The following is a 17675-nucleotide window of genomic DNA, read 5'->3' as shown; positions in this document are numbered from 1 at the left end:
CATAGGAGGTGTTTCGAAAGTACCACAGAAATATCCTTGCCTTGCTACTGCTGGCGCAGGAATTTTAATAATGCTACACAGGAAGTGTCCCTAAATGGCTGTTGGTGAGGCAGGGATATTTAATGGTGCAACACAGGAAGTACCTCTGCACTGTTCCTGCTGAGATAATGTCAAAGTACTGCACAACGGAGAATGTTTTCAGCTTGGTGCCAGGCAGAAGATAACTCCTACTGCCAAAAAGAGACTGAAAATACCCTTCCTGCTGCCACAGTATGCTTAGAATGCTACAAAATGCAGAGAAAACGTTGATTGTGCCAAAAGGAACACAGAGAAGGGAGACCTCCTGTGTGGCAAGAGCTGCAGGGCCAAGACACTTCTGAGGCTAACAAGTAAAGCAGGCAACCTGCAGTTTGGTGAGATAAGCAAATATCTCTGTGAAGGTTCAACACAAAGTGTACTTTAAGATTTTGCACATAGGAAGACCAAGAATGTATCAACCAGGGCCCTGAAATCAGAAACCCACATCTGGCATGAAAGAAACAAAGCAGGGCATTTTCAGTAAACCAAAGAAGCTCCAAGAAACAGAAACAATAAGAGAGGGGAAGAGTTGAGTCTGAGACAGCATAGCCAATATTCCTTGGCCATGGAAATGAAGAGATTTTAACAGATCCTTACTTAAATGGGCATGAAGATGGAAAATTGAACTCCACTGACTGATATTTATGGTTGTTCTATAGTAAATATAGTCCCCATGGTAACTGAATAGTAAAATTCGTATAGTTCTCTCATTCCAGAGAGTAGGTTTAAACCGTCAACAAATCCTTCTATGATTTTTAAAACATCCTGAGTTAAAAATCACATCCTGGTACTTGATAGAAATCTGAATGGACTATAAACTTGACTATTACAGTTAAGACTCTGGTGTCCTGAGTAGGCAAAACCAGGCAAGCTGCTCTCTTCATCTTTTGGATGAATAAAGAAAATGAGCAGCCACAAATTTCATAAATTCACCCATGAAAGAAACATGGAGACTCCAATGAGCCAAATGTTCTGTCCTCATCAACCACTACCTGAATTTTCCTTTCCTGGAAGGTGACAAGGTCAGTATGTGAATCAAGTTGATCAGTCTCTGGTCTCCTAAAAAACCATAGCACATACTTTTGCAGTCTGAAGGGCCTATGGCTAGTGAGTCTCTATGATTAGAGATGAGAAAATTAGTTATAAATATTTTCAAGTTGTATGAGGTTTTCCAGCAAATATTCTGACAACAGGTCAAATGGTGAAGATTTATAAATGAATGACTACAAATTCCCTCCACGTCTCCCAAATTCCTAATAATCCTTATTCTATTATACATTTTCTAACTTTTACTGTACCTATCAACTTCTAATAAACTATTGATTATTTGTTATATCATTTATTCATTGTTTGTCTTTCCCATTGTTAGAATTCAGGCACCAACAAGGGCAAGTATCTATGTCTACTTTGTTCACTGATATATTCCAAGCTGCCAAACATATGCCAAATACAGAGAAATGTCTCAATATACACTTATTGAAACTGTTGAAATAATAAAGCTATCAACCTTAATATTTTATCCTCTCTCTAAGCCATTTCTATCTAGTTAATATGCTCCCATTAACCTAGACCTAATGGATTAATAATTAACTTCTCATTTGTTTTTTATCAAAACAAGAATTCCTCCTTCATTTTTCTATTACATTCTTGGAACAACTCTTTGTAGTCTCTTAGCTTTCTATGTTTCACTCATTTCCTATTCATCATTTTTCCTCATACCCTATGTCCATGCCATCCTATTCATGCTAATTAATATTAACACTAATATTAATAGTCTCCTATGAATGCCATCTTATTAATGTTAATACATATCCTGCACATGACTGGTACATAACGGCCCCCATTGTATCATTTCTCTAAACCAGGGATAGCATTTAAGTATCATGGGCCTTGCCAATTGAAATTGATCAGTAAAGGTACCCAGAGGACTGTGTTGAGAAGGATTCTGGTGCCATTCCAAAAGCATTCTGCATTTGAATACGGATGTATGTCATGCGACAGGTAATGATGGCATGTCATCCTCAGATTAATGCCTCATCACCTCATACATTTAATGTAGCAAACTCCTTCATGATGTCCAAGTTTTAGCTCATTCTTCTTTACTATCTTTAATATAAAAGTTTTTTAAAAATCTTCCTCAAAAATATTTTAATCATGCTTCTCTCCCACCACATAATAATTTATAATGTTTCCCTGTTGTCATTATGTCAAACTATATCTTTAATCTAAATTCTAGAGAGATCAGTTACTGAACCTTCCTTTCTCATCCTCAGAGATTTAATCATTTGTTTTCCCGACTCCGAATCCTTGTTCTAGCCAAATAATCTGACTGTTTTTTCCTTACATGCCTTGCTCAACTCTGTCCAACTCTTGTTACATGAGGTTGCATGCTGTACCTGAAATGGCTGTCCTCCTTTACCTGGCCAAATACTTCTCTCATCTCTCTGGAAAATAACTTTCCAGGAGGCTTTGTGTAATTAACCAGACCTGGTAAGACACAGCTCCACTCTATCCAGCCTCAGGAATCCTATGTTCAGTCTTAACAAAATTTTGTAAACAAATATAGAACTGTATCTTAAACAGGTAAGGCTGAATTATACATGACATGCATTTATGCTCCTCCCCAGCAGTAGGGTCAGTATTTAGCACATAAAAGGAAATAGTCCATGCCAACTACAGTCTAAGGCAGAACAACCTTCCCCTCCTGTTCAGAGCACTGCAGTTGTACTCAGTAACAGAGCTCAATGGACTTGTGAGTTGGAGGTGATGGGACTGGCCTTGAAGTGAGGCCAGATGTCTGGAAATTGCAATGGTTGTGACCTAAAAACATCTTATATCCATCAATCTTGAATTCTTAGGAACACTCAGTCAAGGTCAGTTTGAGAAGAACCATGAGATATATCCCACTGTACATAACTGGAGCTCAGGTGTCTAAAAAGGCATGAGTTTAAAAAGTTTGCTACTTTCTCAAATCCATCTTAACTTTTTTTAAATCTGCCAAAGATACTTTCTTCGTCATGCACTTAAGTACCTGGAGCATAAATGCATGTCATGTATAATTCAGCCTTACCTGTTTAAGATACAGTTCTATATTTGTTTACAAAATTTTGTTAAGACTGAACATAGGATTCCTGAGGCTGGATAGAGTGGAGCTGTGTCTTACCAGGTCTGGTTAATTACACAAAGCCTCCTGGAAGTTATTTTCCAGAGAGATGAGAGAAGTATTTGGCCAGATACTTAAGCTACTCTGCAGCTATAAATGGGGGCAGCTGTGGAGTTCAAGATGACACAGCCAAAGCTGAGTATAGTTTTAGAACCCTACAACTGGAAGAGTTTGTGGCTGCTCACCTCAAAAAGGTCTCTCTAAATCTTATCTAAACTGCCCTCATCTACTGGAGACACTCTCTCCAACACTACCAAGAAAGCCATCATGGATCTGAGCCCTTAGAGAGCCATTCAGAATGTACTGAGCACCTACAAAATTACAGCCATCATTCAAAACTGGGGGAATTTAATGCTAGATAATTGGGGAATGTTTTTAATCTAATAATGCAGGCAGCCCTATAATTATATAATTTGACTATAATGGTATAGATCTAAGATGAAAGTATGATCAAAGGGCAATGAAAACACAAAGGTGCATGTAACCTAGCCTGAGGTCTTAAGAAGGGCTTTCCGGAAGAGGCGATATCCACAATAGGTCTTCAGATTTAAGTAGGAGTTCACCAAGTGAAGAAGGACAACAGGGTTGGAGGAACCGTGTTTATGTTATTATGGTTTTGTTACAAGGATACAAAGAGAAGTAAGATGATGCTGTCTTCTCAAAAATGTTATAGTATTACTGATGAGATGGGTCTAAGAATAAATAAACACAAGTTAAAACAGTTCAGATTAAGAACCTTAGCAGTTCAGTGGCAGAAGCAGGGGGTGGAGGGGAGTGGATGAGGTAAGGGTGTGTCTTTAATATGATATGTGAGGTAGATCTTGAAATAAAGGCAGAATTTTGGTTCAAAAACAAGTATTTGGGATGACATAAGCCAAGGAATGAAGGTGGGGAAGCTAATGAATGCAGAAGCCACATAAAGAGTATTATTGAAATTGAAATGTAGAGGGTCTGAAGGAGAATAATGGGGAATCAGTTTCAACAGACAAGTTGGGCCTTGCTTGCAGGTAATCTTGACTGTCAGGGTAAGGTTATTCAACTTTTTCATGTCGACCATAGAGAACCATTGAAGGTTTCTGGGTAGGACAGTATTATGATTAGAGTTACCCATTAAATAGGAGATACCCATTAGCTAGAAGTACATAAAATAATCTGGAGATAGAAGAGGTAACATTGGCGAAGTTGTTCTGGAAGTTATTACTTTCATGTAGGTGAGAAATAGAAAGAACACAGGAAGTGCAATAGGAATGATGAGAAAATAGGGCCAGGTGTGGTGGCTAGTGCCTATAATCCTAGCACTTTGGGAAGCTAGGGTGGGTGGATCACTTGAGTACAGGGGTTCAAGACTAGCCTGGGCAACAAAATGGGACCCTGTCTCTACAAAAAAAAAAATTAACAAAATTAATTAGGTGCTGTGCTGTGGTTCCAGCTACTCAGAAGGCTGAGGTAGGAGGATTGCTTGAGTCCAGGAGGTCAAGGCTGCAGTGAGCTATGATTACGTCACTGCACTCCAGCCTGGGTGACAGTGTGAGACTGTCTCAGAAAAAAAAAAAAAAAAAAGAATGATGAGAAAATAGTGATTTTAAGAAATGGTGCAGTATGTAATTCATGAAATTGTGAACCACTTACATTTGTCTATAGATGTATGTTTTCATTTGGGCCGAGGTTAGGGAAGTGGCATCTCTTTTTATAACCTCATTCCTTTGATAGCAAATGGCCTCTAGTCCTAGAATACTATAATCTCTCCATTAACAAGAAAACATATTCCAATTAACTCTTCCCAAAGGGTTGGTTTCCAAGTCACTACTCTAAAGCTCCAACTTATTTTACTTAGACATAATACAAATGAGATTGCCTCCACCCTCTCGAAGACAACCTCATAGAGTTGTCCTGATGAGATAATAAAGTAGGTAGTATATAAAAGATAATTGATGCCTACACATTTATTAGTATTACTAGCAGTGTTCTTATGTATCAGTGACTGGGCCTAGGATTCAGAAAAAGTCATCCTCAAAACTGAAATAAGGTTCTTAGTATTTAGCATCAAGCCTGCCTCTTACTGAACTTAGCATAGAGAAACAGGCTGAGGATGGAGATCCTGAATGGGCAATTAGGGAGGCTTCTACCCAACAACTGATGCTCTGCTCTATACTGAGCAAGGAATAAGAACTGGAAGATTTCTAAAACGGACATTTTTGTCCCCCAGGAGCATATAAACTACTTGGTAATAAAATAATTATATATGTATGAAGTACTGTTGACCAAGACCAAGCAAGGATGAGGAATGTAGTTTACACTTTGAATACATAGAATGATGGCTGATATGGTTTGGCTCTGTCCCCACCCAAATCTCATCTTGAATTGTAGCTCCTATAATCCCTATGTGTCATTGGATGGATCAGGTTGGAGGCAATTGAATCATGGGGTGGTGGGGGGTTTCACGTGCTGTTCTAGGGATAGTGAGTCTCATGAGATCTAGTGGTTTTATAAAGGGTAGTTCCTGTGCACACTCTCTGTTGCCTGCCTCCATGTAAGATGTGCCTTTGCCTTCCTTCGTCTTGTGTCATGACTATGAGGACTCCCCAGCCCTGTGGAACTGTGAATTCATTAAACCTTTTTTTTCATTATAAAATTTCTCAATGTTGGGTATGTCTTTATTAGCAGCTTGAGAACGGACTGACACAATGGCAATGAAGGCTTCTGTGTTCATCATTCTCTAGTCATCTGCTGTAGTCGATCCCTGCTAAAGCTCTGACTAAACCACCATTATTTCTGAAGGCTGTTTTTGGTTCCAGCTCCCTTTCTTCTACCCCATGCTATAGCACAACACCCTGCCCTCGGCTCTTTGCTTTTACCGTACAGACTTCAGGGTTGTTTCATAAAGGTCTAATATTAGCCTGACCGTTCTGGTTAGCATCATCCTTTCTTTATAATATTTGTGGGACTTAAAGATGAACCACACAGACAAGAACTTTAAACTCTGTTATTGCCCTTTGCTGACACTTTCAACAAGTTAATTGTCTGCTTGCCTTCCTGTAATTACTTTAATTACATGCCATTAGTGACCACTAATAAATGCAAGTGTGTTTGATTTTCATAAACCTTACTTTCTTTGCCCATCTACAGAACTCTTCCAAGGCTTTCACATGCAGTCAAAATAGAAAGAGGCAAACCAAGCACGTTCACATTTAACCTTTGGGGCTAAAGTGAAAAATAAAGGATAATTCATGAATAGGCTAACTGTTTTCTCCTGCTTCTGACACTGACCAGCATTCCCTCTATAGTGGTTACATATACATGCTGTGTGCTCGTTTATAAGACAGCAAAAGTTAAAAGGGGTTGAGAAATAAAAGCTGCCTAATTGCTGCTATTATCTCAACTCAAGGAGAGAATTGCTGGGTGATATTATGAGGATCGAAAAGCCATTGAAGAGCTTATTGATGGAACACTTTTGCTGTAACTTCAAGCTACAGAAAATGAAGGTCATAATTTTAGTTTTTATGAACACCTGATAGGGCATTTACATAGAACGAGCTGAACTATGAGGAGACTAAGCCAACATTCTCTTTGCTACAGTTTTCCAGATTACATCACAATATCTGGTACAAAAAACTGTTTATCCAGTTATTGTCTTTTGGTCAGCTTTACCAATGAAGTACACTGCAAGCCTGAGAAAATGAATTGTATAGAGAATAGTTAGTTAAACACTTCTCATTGTGTCACCCAACCAAAAAGAAAAGGAAAAAAAAAATAACTGGCAAAATTCAAATTCTGTGGCTGTTGGCTGGTTTACATAGTTTCAACACAATTCTCTTGCTTATTAAAACATTAAATACACTAAATTTATTTATGATGATAGCAATATGCTTTCCTCCAAATATAAAATGATGATTTCAATCCTTAATTACTGGAATTTGTGATTTGAATTTTTTTCTTGCTGTAAAAATGGGTTATTCCAGGTCATTCTTGATCTTTCCCTGCTACAGACTAATGGCAACACTTGAGTGGCAGCTGGCCAGGGCTGGGTATGTAAGCTCTCTATAGCTATGGAAAGGCATTTTTAATGTGTCTAAAATGAATGGCCCCAACCAGATAATCCCAAGAAGGTAACGTGTATGAGAACCAGGTGTTCCTCATTGCATACTCTATCCAGGTTATTAGGACGGCACTGATAACATAATTTACATGCAGCTTCCAGTAAGAGTTCATGTGGTATTTAAAAACACTCATCTTGTCAGAGAAAACAAAAACAAAAACAAGTGCTATGCAATTAATTTCAGGGAAAGGGTATATTTTCCTGAGATTTAAAAAAATATCTCGTTTGTGAATCTAGTCAATACATTTTGGTTAAATGAATTAACAAGCTGGGAAACATAAAATATATTCCACGTTATGAAATGTCAGTTTTCTGATTCATCAACATTGATCCCACATGATGGACTTTTCATAAGTATACAATATGATCCTTTTACACGACGACTAAATATTACAGTCTCCTCTTTCTTCAAGTACTGACACATTTTTGGATGAAAGATAGATTTATACGACCTGATCAAGGGCTCTCAGAAAAGGAGGGAAGTATAGGGGTGCTAAGAAAATGAACTGACTAGAGTCGGGAAAAAAAGTCTAGGAATTGGAGAAAAAGGAGTCTTAGGCCAGAATAAATGGCATGAGTTCCTGGGAGAAACAAACGGACTGAATTAAATCAGACAGCATGCCTGGGGTGTGTTGGCACTGCTTTATACCCATGCTCCCCCACCGCCATTCCCAGTGTTTGTCTCTAAACAATTTTAGGCTTTTATTGAAGGAGATAGAGCACGAGGAAGGCTTTAAAGTGGATCATGGATAAGTGGAAGAAATACTACATAATTTTAAACCTTTTCTAAGCTCCACTATTAGTGGAAGAAATAGTACATAATTCTAAGCTGTTTCTGAGCTCCACCACTGGTTTCTGTTTAATTAAACCTGGAAATAACGTATACGAAATTTTCAGATGCTTCACACACACAAAATAAGTACAATAATTAGGTCCATCTCCTTTTATCAAATAAAAGCTTATATTTTAAGATTATAAAGTTCACTTAGGATTCTTAAATGAAGTCTTTAAATTAGCAAGATAAACATATCCCTTGCCAACCTGATCCCAAATAACTTTTGCAGTTCATTTCTCTACCCATCTTTCCATGAAATCTATGTTTCAACTAATTCCCAGCATCCTCAGTAAAGTTAAATGAATAAACGAAGTGCCAGCACCTCAAACATAGAGTTCTTTCCTGTCTACCTGCCTGTGCTGAGAACGCCCTACCTACTTCCTCTGCCTGGCATATGTTCCTGTCTCCTTCAGGATCCATGATAAATGTCCCTCCCCTATGGCACAGGTTTCCCCAACAATTCTCTTTGTTTTCACCACACTTTGCCCCAACTCCCCACTACAGGCCCTCCATTCAGCAGCACTGTCATAGACGACTCAAGGCAAGTGCTCATGTATTCTTTCTGAGTCTTTAGCCAGGGCTGTTTAATAAATAAGCAATAAATAAAAGAATATAGAGGCATTAATAGACTGTCAGAAAGGACAGAAATTGAAGCAAGGGTAATCCAGTCCAATATATCATCCAAACTTTGGAAAAAGTAATTATTTTTTAAATTTGTAGACAAAACTGATTTAATATCATGCTTTCAGACCAAATTTCAAACAAAATAATTAAGTTATCTAATAAGAGCTGACTTACTGTGAACTGGGATGCTGGCAACTTTCCTCTCTTTCAGCTTCTATTCCTCTACTGAACTCTGCCATGCAACTCTGACCTTATCAGCAACTGCAAGCTCTCTTACAATGATTTAAAACATGAAGACTTGTTGAATTTAGGAATAAGGATTGAGTGTATGGGGGCTTTCCAGCTAGTATTCAGGTTGCCTACACAAACGTATAATCTGCCAACAAAGGAAGTGATAAATGATACAGAAAAATGAAAATCAGCTATGCTGCAAAGGATTCTACGGTCAGAATTCTTGAGTTTGAATAGAACCTTCAAGACATTCTGTGACAAGACTTAGCTACTCTAGGCCTTATTTTCCTCACTGAAAAATGGGAATGACACTTTATAGATATTTATGCAACATAAATAAAATTATAAATGTAAATGACTTAGCACAATACCTGGCACACAAACAGGGCTCAAATATATTGGTATGATTAAGATTATGATTTAGGCTTTTATTTAGGTAAATGAGAGCTCTTTCTTTTTTCACCAAAAATTAATTGAATGCACACTAATTGCTTGGCACTTGTCAGGTTAGGCTCCATTATGCAAACCACAAATTGACTCCTAAATCTCAGTGACTTAATGTCACAAAGGCTTATTTCTTGCTCAAATTTTATAGCCAATGAGGTGTTGGCAGGGACTCTGCTCCACACAGTCACTCAAGGATCCAAGTTGAAGGAGACTCTGTCAACCTGCAGCTATACCATTCAGAACACACGCCTGCTAGATTGCCATGAAATCATGCCGCAACATCATACCATAGAATCATGAAGCATTGCATGAGGGCTTTCATTTTCTCAGTCTGCAAATGACATTTGTGTTACCTCCAATCACATGTCATTGTCTAGAATTGGTCACAGCGTCCTGTCTGATTGTAAAAGGGCCAAGGAACACAGGGAAAACGACAAAGTGACCATTTGCTGGGCATCACTGTTTTTGCCTCAATATTAAGCACTGAAGAAGCAAATACAATGAAGACTTAGTGCCTCTTTGCATGTAGCAACTTGCATAGGTGTTAAATGGCTTTAATAAGTCAGCATCTACTAGAGGGACGCTGCACATGTGAGTATTTCATTGAGGTCACGCAAGACACTTTGAGAAGAATCATATTTTAAGATGATTTTTAAAGTCATATAACATTTGCTGCAAAAGACATACTTGTAAGTTTAAGACTTAATGCCATGTACCCTTTGTACAATAAGGTTTTCGTTGCCTAGAAACAAAGGTGTAGTTTTTGTTTATGGTAATTTCATGGGGTAATAGAAAAAAAAACCCCAAATATTGAGTAAACATTCTACAATTAATTAGGCCATTTACTCCTCAATCTACTTCTCTAAATTGAAAGGAGAGAGGCTTCTGGCTAAGATATTCTGACCCCAATGGTGACAGGGAGGGTCTGTCTTCCTCATGGCTCAGTGGTAAGTCTGCCTCAGGCAGCTCTCAGCTTCTTCTCAACTCAGTTCACTCCATGAGTCCAAAAGCAAGGCGACAAGCTGACAGGAACTCAGTTAGAATTCTTGGCCTTCTATGCTGCTTCATGAGCCAAAGGGAAAAGAGGCCACCTTCCAAGGTCCAGCCAGCTAGGAATTAAGCCTCCTCCTCCTTTTTTCTTCCTTTACCCTTGCCAGAAAGCCTGTGGACAGCCTTCCCAGGCTTCCGGCTCCCCTGGCCAGCTGGGAAAGGCACAGCCTTTCCAGAACTCGATGAGCTTGCCAACAATTTTTTCTTCTTGCCCCATGTAAGAGCCAGAATTGCGAGATTACAAAGCCACCGTCACAATATAGTCACTAATAGATGTTTTAAGAGACCAAGGGGAAAGAAGGAGTTTCTGGGTCAAAGAAAAAGAAAGAAAATGATGAGTTTCGAGCAGTGTAGTCATGGTTTTTCATAGTTTGCTGATAATCAGAGCAAACCTTTTCCTTCCAGGGGACCCCAGGCAGTCTGGAAGACGTGTCTCTGAAATCCGTTCAGAGCCATATTTCATTAGTTTTATTTTATGAGAAGCTTTCTTTTTGAGCATTAACCCCAATTCTCTAATGCATGAAAAATTTAAGTTGATACTTTATGAAGAGGCCTAAATGCTGGTACCAAATCTATATTTTACGTATAGACTTCCTGAGGACTTGATGGGAAGCCAGTTAGTGACTCTTTCTTTCAGAGTGTGTAATGTGAGCCAGGGGACTTGAGCATAATTACTGGATTTGATGGGTGATGTAGATCACTTCCAAAGTTGGCCTTGGTGTCTCTTGGCTCAGGAACTCGCCTGACCCAGCCACAGACCCTCTCTCAAGTGGTACCAACTCTCTGATTTGGCCTGGTATTATTCAGGGTCCACTGGCTCCACAAATCCTAAATCTTCTCTAGCCCCGGTTTTGGACTGGAACCAAAGCCGCCTCTGCAGTGGCTGAGGGGAAGGGCCCAGAGTGCAGTGGGGTGCTGCCAACTGTGAAGTGAGGGTGAGGCCGCCACTCCTTTCCAGGGAGGCCTATCTGCCTCCTCCTCTCATCTATGTCCCCAGTCTCACGGCTGCCCAAAGGATTAGCAAAGCATCTTCTTTTCCTCAGACTGGCCCTAGAGAAGAGGTAGAGTCTGAATGTCTCTTTTCCAGGAAGTTCCCATGACTCTTTTGGGAGCAGAGTGCTGTCTAACTTATTACAGTTAGAGTTCCAAATGCCAGGTACTACACAAAACATTGCAGCTCTCTTTCTCCAGAAAAATGGGTGTCATTTGCTCTATATCTGCATAACTATAAGCAACCAGGCAAGCAGTCCTTGACAGAACAAAAGCATGTTCAACCTTAAAAAAGTGATTCTATCTCCTACCTTAGACTGCAGAACCCAGTTCCAAAAATCAAATCAATATTTTTCACATTGAACAATTTTAGGATTCAGTCTTCACCTATCTCTCCCTTATATACATATATCTCATTTAATCCTCAATTCTACTACTTATATCAATGTTACTGGTATTTTTATTGACATTTTTAATATGTTAAGATTTCTTCTGAAGCTCAGAAGAAATCAAGATATACAAACCACAAGATTAATGCCACAGGGATTATAAGAGATAGGGAGGCAAGATTTGATACCAGTTCTCTTGGGCCACAAAGCCCCATGTTCCTTCTACTACATGGAGGCATCCACATTCCTCCAACAGAGTTCTAGAGTCATTTTGGATTCCCTTTTAATATCTTTTCTGTTTGAGAGAAAATCAAATTGCTCCTGCTCCTGTGATTTGGAAAGCATGGCCTACTGATAATTAGGGCATGTGGACTTGGTTCTAATTTGAATACTGCCAATAGTGCACTAAGTGACTTAAGCAAGACATGGCACATTCCGGGCAGCTGTTTTAAAAATGCCATCCATCCTTAACTTGTTCTGATTTCTCTATACAAGAGGAGCTATTAAAATGTATAGGATTTAGAGCTCACGCTAGTGTCTAATCCGGCAGCACTTTGACCCCTTTGAGAATGGAAATGGCAAAGCCAAGGTAATATGGTCTCAAACTTCAGCTGTCCTGCATGGCTCCCTATCAGTCACAATTGCCTTCTTGCTTTCTGCTGATCTCACTTAACCTTGCTTTCCAAGGAAAGAGAAAATATTTGTATCCTCTATCTGTTCTCTTTTCTCTCCCTCCACCCCTTTCCCCCTTCCCTCTCTTTCTGTTTTTCGTGTGTGTGTGTGTGTGTGTGTGTGTGTGTGTGTGTGTGTGTGAGAGAGAGAGAGAGTGAGAGAGAGAGAGAGCACAGCCAGGTAGAACTCTGATCACTGGAGGTTGGCATATTTCAGGAATTGTCTTCCATTCTCCTACCACACATTTGTTAACCTCAGACGTTACTACTGGGATTTTCTTTCGTAGACATGCCTTGCTCTCTTTCCAGGAAGACACCTAAAAATCAAAAGCAGCCTACCTTGTAGTCTAGCTCCTCCCACTAGGCCCAGCCCCTAGTTTGGCTCAAAAACCAAGCAATATGGGCCTATCTGCCAGGCTGCTCTCTACTGCCATCTCATGGTAATTCAGCCGCTTTCAGAGAATCAGCCTTTCAGTAGGTGCAGACCCTCGCAGGAGACAGAAATCATAAAGGCTCATGTCTGCCAGAGCAGCAGTCTTTGCGACAGATTGTGTAGGACATAAAGGCTGAAAATACCAAGAAAGTTACTGAAGGAGTTGAATGTTTAAGTAAGGTGTATATCATAATTTGATTTCAAAAAGTAACAATTAAGAAAGTATGACTTATGACAGAAGGTGAATCCTGAATCAGAAAGTTGCATTTTTTGCAGGGGGAAAGCAAGAGTTTGAAACATACCAGAATCTGGAAGATACATTTATGGAGATGAACAGACTGAAAACTTGGCTAAGAGTCAGAAATGATTTCGACACAATGACTAGGACAGTGCATCAGTGTGTCAGAGAGTCTGTAAAAGCAAAGTCACAATGAAGTCCACTCAGACACCCAATGCCATGTCACCGTGTGTGTAGGACTGTTGACTGCCCTGGCCCTGCTCCCACCAACATTCATGAGGAACAGCAGTCACATGTCCACTCACAGACTCTCTCTGGCACTTGGCTGCTGCTTCTCCCATCACTTGGTCATAATTTGGACTATTTCCATCTATAGGCACCATGCAACTTGCCTTCCTGTGTGACTGCTTAACAGACAAGGCCATTACAGTGTATATATTTGGTTACGAAAAGAACACACTTTACATTGTATAAAATTTGGAAACACCCCATAAAGGATTGTCAGTGTATGGCATGCAACTCACTGACCTGGGTTATGATTCAAACGGTGTGCTTGGGCAGTGCTTTTATTATTTATCTTTATTCTCCTCCTATTGCATTCTTTCTAAATTGGCAAAGAGGGTTTAGATAATAATAATAAGTAGTTTGAGCTGTATTAAATCAAGAATCCAATCTGTAAAGCTAACGCAACCGGACCACTTAGTCAAGCTCGTCTAATGCCAATTTGAGGCAAAAATCAAGATTAGGTTAAATATTTCCCTAAAGGAATGAATCTTTCAAGTTCAAACTTAAATCAAACAGCAGTATCATTCCATGCAGAAGAGATATAACTGCAAAAAAGTTCATGCCTTACCACCAGGAGTCTTGGGCTTCCAGAGGGCTTCAGGCTGTCAATTTGCGAACAAGAGATCCAGGATTATGCATTCTATAGTAAACAGAAAAAAAAGGAACAAAAATATATTGAGATAGCTACAAATGCAGTGAAAATGTGTCACCTACAGACAAGTAAAAAAAGAGAAAATAAATTGGAATTAGGTTCGTAATTCCTGTTGATATAAGCAATTCTAGGCCTTCAATCAAAAAGATTACTCCACACAAAACTTAATAAGTAAGCCGACAGTGTTGACCACGGCCTGACAAAACATATGGCATGGTTATTGTAGGTAAGCAAGACCATTAGGTGGAACAAGGACATGGAATAAGGTAACACCAAGGCACACAATAACCAAGTTATTTCCTTTCCAATAATTACAATTTGTTCATGGGAAAAGTCTTATTTTGGTTAAAGTATGTCTCTAAACTGTACTAATCTCTCTTTTAACTAATTTAGGTATTGGCAGACAAGATTCAACTAGAATTTATTAATAGGGTGTTTTTTTTCATTCATTTGTATTTATGTCTTCCATTTACCATCAGCAGGACACTGTGAGGAGCAAGTCATGAGAAGTATACAAAGTCTCGTGGAGGTTATAATCATGTGCACATATTTCTGAGAATAGAAATAAAGTATTTCCTTATAAAATGGTTTTAAACTTAAGCGGGAGTAAAGCAAATCTTAAGTAAACAATAACACTTTTGATTTATTAACATACGAAAGATCTTAAAGGTAGTAATTAAGTGACTGAGTTTGGGAAATAGAATTTTCACGAAGAAGGGAGGTAAGCATACCTGGGAGATTGGAAGCTAAATGAAGACAGAGTCAAGGATTTCTTTGCCAATTTTATCTCCAATATCTAGCAAGGTACATGGCATATAATAGGTACTTGATAAATACTTTTTCAATAAATGAAAAAATAAGCAATTTCTGGAGAATCTGGAGGTTGTTTAGATGTCTGAGCTACTGATGGGCATGGAACAGGGCTTGCCTATTACTGTAATTCTAATATCTGGAATTGTTAATCTAACAGTACTCTGGGAATACTTATTGCATAGATAACTGAATAGGCTGAAGTGTCCTGATTTTTTAAAATTCCTCAAAAAGAAAAGGAAAATTAAAAAAACTAAAGACAATTTTGAAGTACTCCCCCCACTAAACACACACACACACACACACACACACACACACACACACACACACGCAAACACCTTAAAGCAATTGCCCTCAGGCATTCTAAGGCAGGAAATCCGCCCCAGGTTCAGGCAATAAGGGGGTGCACTGCCTGTAATGAATTTTAAAATCATAATAAAGTTCAACTAAAAGTTGACCTGCTTTTTATCATCACCCTGCACTGATAATTCTCAATCATGTCAGTGATAAAATACTCCTTCCTCTGAGCAGATAGCTCCCTCTACTCACTATGCCACTGGGTTCAGAAAAGATGGGTTATTTACTTAAAACAGGTAAGAAATTATGCCGACAGGAAATTTGGCAGTGACAGACTTTCCGTACCCAGAGACCTCAAGAGTTCAGGGGTCAATAAAAAGGAAAATCCAGGACTTTTCTACATAAAACATTCCAAGAAAGTCTAGACAGGGTGGAATAGGAAGAATTGGTCTTGGAAATCATTCTGAATGGCTTCCGAGTGTGTTGATGAGGGTAAGCGAATGCAGCCCAGGGGAAGGGCTACTCCCTTTAGCCCGAGTGTCTAACAGTTGTGGGCAATTTTATCTGTGCTATTCAAACTTGGATATTGGATATTGGCAATTCAATCTGTGCTTTCTTAATCTTTTCTGTAGAAGATAAGTAAGGAAAAGTGCCGCTTTAATAATTGCACAGCCTGTCAACAGCAAAACATGTAAAACAAAGGGTTTCAATAAGTGGGTGATCTTTCAGAAGGTATTGGGTCAGCTACTCTTGATAACTCCCCCTTTGCTGTGAACTTGCTCCACATAGCACAGCTCACTTCATATCTACAGCTGCCTCTTCCGAGGTTAGCATCTTGGCTGACCATGGCCCTTGGTGACTTGTGTCCCTTCTCAGAGTCGCGCTTTCACCCATTTACACTGAGTCCATGAGTCGGACAATTCTTGCTCCTCATTGCCTGTTTCCCTGCTGAGCTAGTGGTCAGACACCTGTCTCCACACCATTTTGCTACTGTTCCATTGCAGTGGTTGAAACAGTCTCCACTTCTACTAATGCTATTAATTCAGAATAAATTCTGTTATCATGAGAAAACACCAATAAAAGAAATCAGTTTCAGCTATAATTGCATTTTCAATGACGAAGAAACATAGGTATGAACACACACACACACACACACACACACACACACAGAGTAACATACATTTAAATTAGAAACAAGGTTGAAGTTGCTAATTTTCTTGATTGTACTGTATTTCTAACAAGAAGGCAGTCAAGTCTAGCGCAATAAGTGACAATCAGTGGCATAAGACCCTTATTTACATAACATATGTACTGGCCTATGCTTCACCAAGCACTGTGACATTAACTGTCTCAAAACAATCCTGTCGGTATTATAATATTATTATAATATTATTTTTATACTACAGATGAGGGAAAACACTAAGACCATAAAATTAAAGACAATTTTTCCAGATCACATCACTAGTAGGGGAAGGAGTTCAAACTGGTCTTTTTTCTGCTTCCTACTGGAGCCGGCACATTTACTAAATGGCACCGATGCTGCCAGTTGTAGGTCTTACAGAAACAATTACGACAGTGATAAAGAACTATATCAATGTTCTTTTAGCATCCTGGCAAGGAAAGAAAAGAGACAATGAGTTAATCCCCAGCAAAATGCCATGATGTGTAAAAAAGAGAGAAAACAGCTCCACTTCCATTTCGCAAGCACCTAAGTCAACGCTTGCAAAGTTATCCCTAATTCAACAGCTTTTTTTCATCCCTTCCTCTACTTCTAAATCTACCATTTAGCTAACATTTTACAGTAGTTAGTTTCCAGAAATTTGCCAGCATTCTTGCATATTCAGCCTTTAAACATTTAATGAGAATACACAGGGTACATGGCCTTATGTCAATCTACCTTCTCTACATTGCATCTTCTAGCAAGCATTAGCATAAATACCAACATGTTTACATCATAATTACTTTAATTTCCTTGGCCCCAACCAGACCCGGAGTGTGTCAATCCACAGTGATTTCCAGGGTGGGGAATGATAACTGGTCCATGAAACATAAATTATAATAAATGCTTGGAAACTTGGCGTACCACTTCTGAAATGATCCCAGCCTTGCAGCAGGGAGGGCACAAGCCTTTTACATTGATATGGGTAAGTCACAGTTCTCCAGGTCTTCAGGTTCTCATTTCTAAAACAAGAATAAAAATTATTATCCTTGTGAAGAAAAGGGAATGCCTGTATGTTGTTGGTGGAATTGTAAATTGGTACAACCATTATGAAAAAGGTGTCAAGGTACCTCAAAAAAACTAAAAATAGGCTGCGTGCATTAACTCATGCCTGTAATCCCAGCACTTTGGCAGGCCAAGATGGGTAGATCATTTGAGGTCAGGAGT

The 17675-nt window shown here is 39.1% G+C and overlaps 1 protein-coding gene across 14 annotated transcripts in view; it reads right to left on the bottom strand.

The window, feature by feature from the left end:
* The window catches only part of SEMA6D (semaphorin 6D), a 589994-nt gene that overhangs the window by 296981 nt on the left and 275338 nt on the right, over positions 1-17675 (bottom strand). For all 14 annotated transcript variants that reach the window (XM_073998456.1, XM_073998473.1, XM_065547891.1 and 11 more), the window contains one exon: positions 14099-14170. The gene's annotated coding sequence lies outside the window, so the exon portion shown is untranslated. The remainder of the gene's footprint in view (positions 1-14098; positions 14171-17675) is intronic.

This window comes from Macaca fascicularis, chromosome 7 (assembly GCF_037993035.2).
Source record: "Macaca fascicularis isolate 582-1 chromosome 7, T2T-MFA8v1.1".
Classification (NCBI taxonomy): domain Eukaryota; kingdom Metazoa; phylum Chordata; class Mammalia; order Primates; family Cercopithecidae; genus Macaca; species Macaca fascicularis.
Note: the sequence above shows the minus strand (reverse complement) of the source record. Positions and strands in the feature narration are given on the sequence as shown.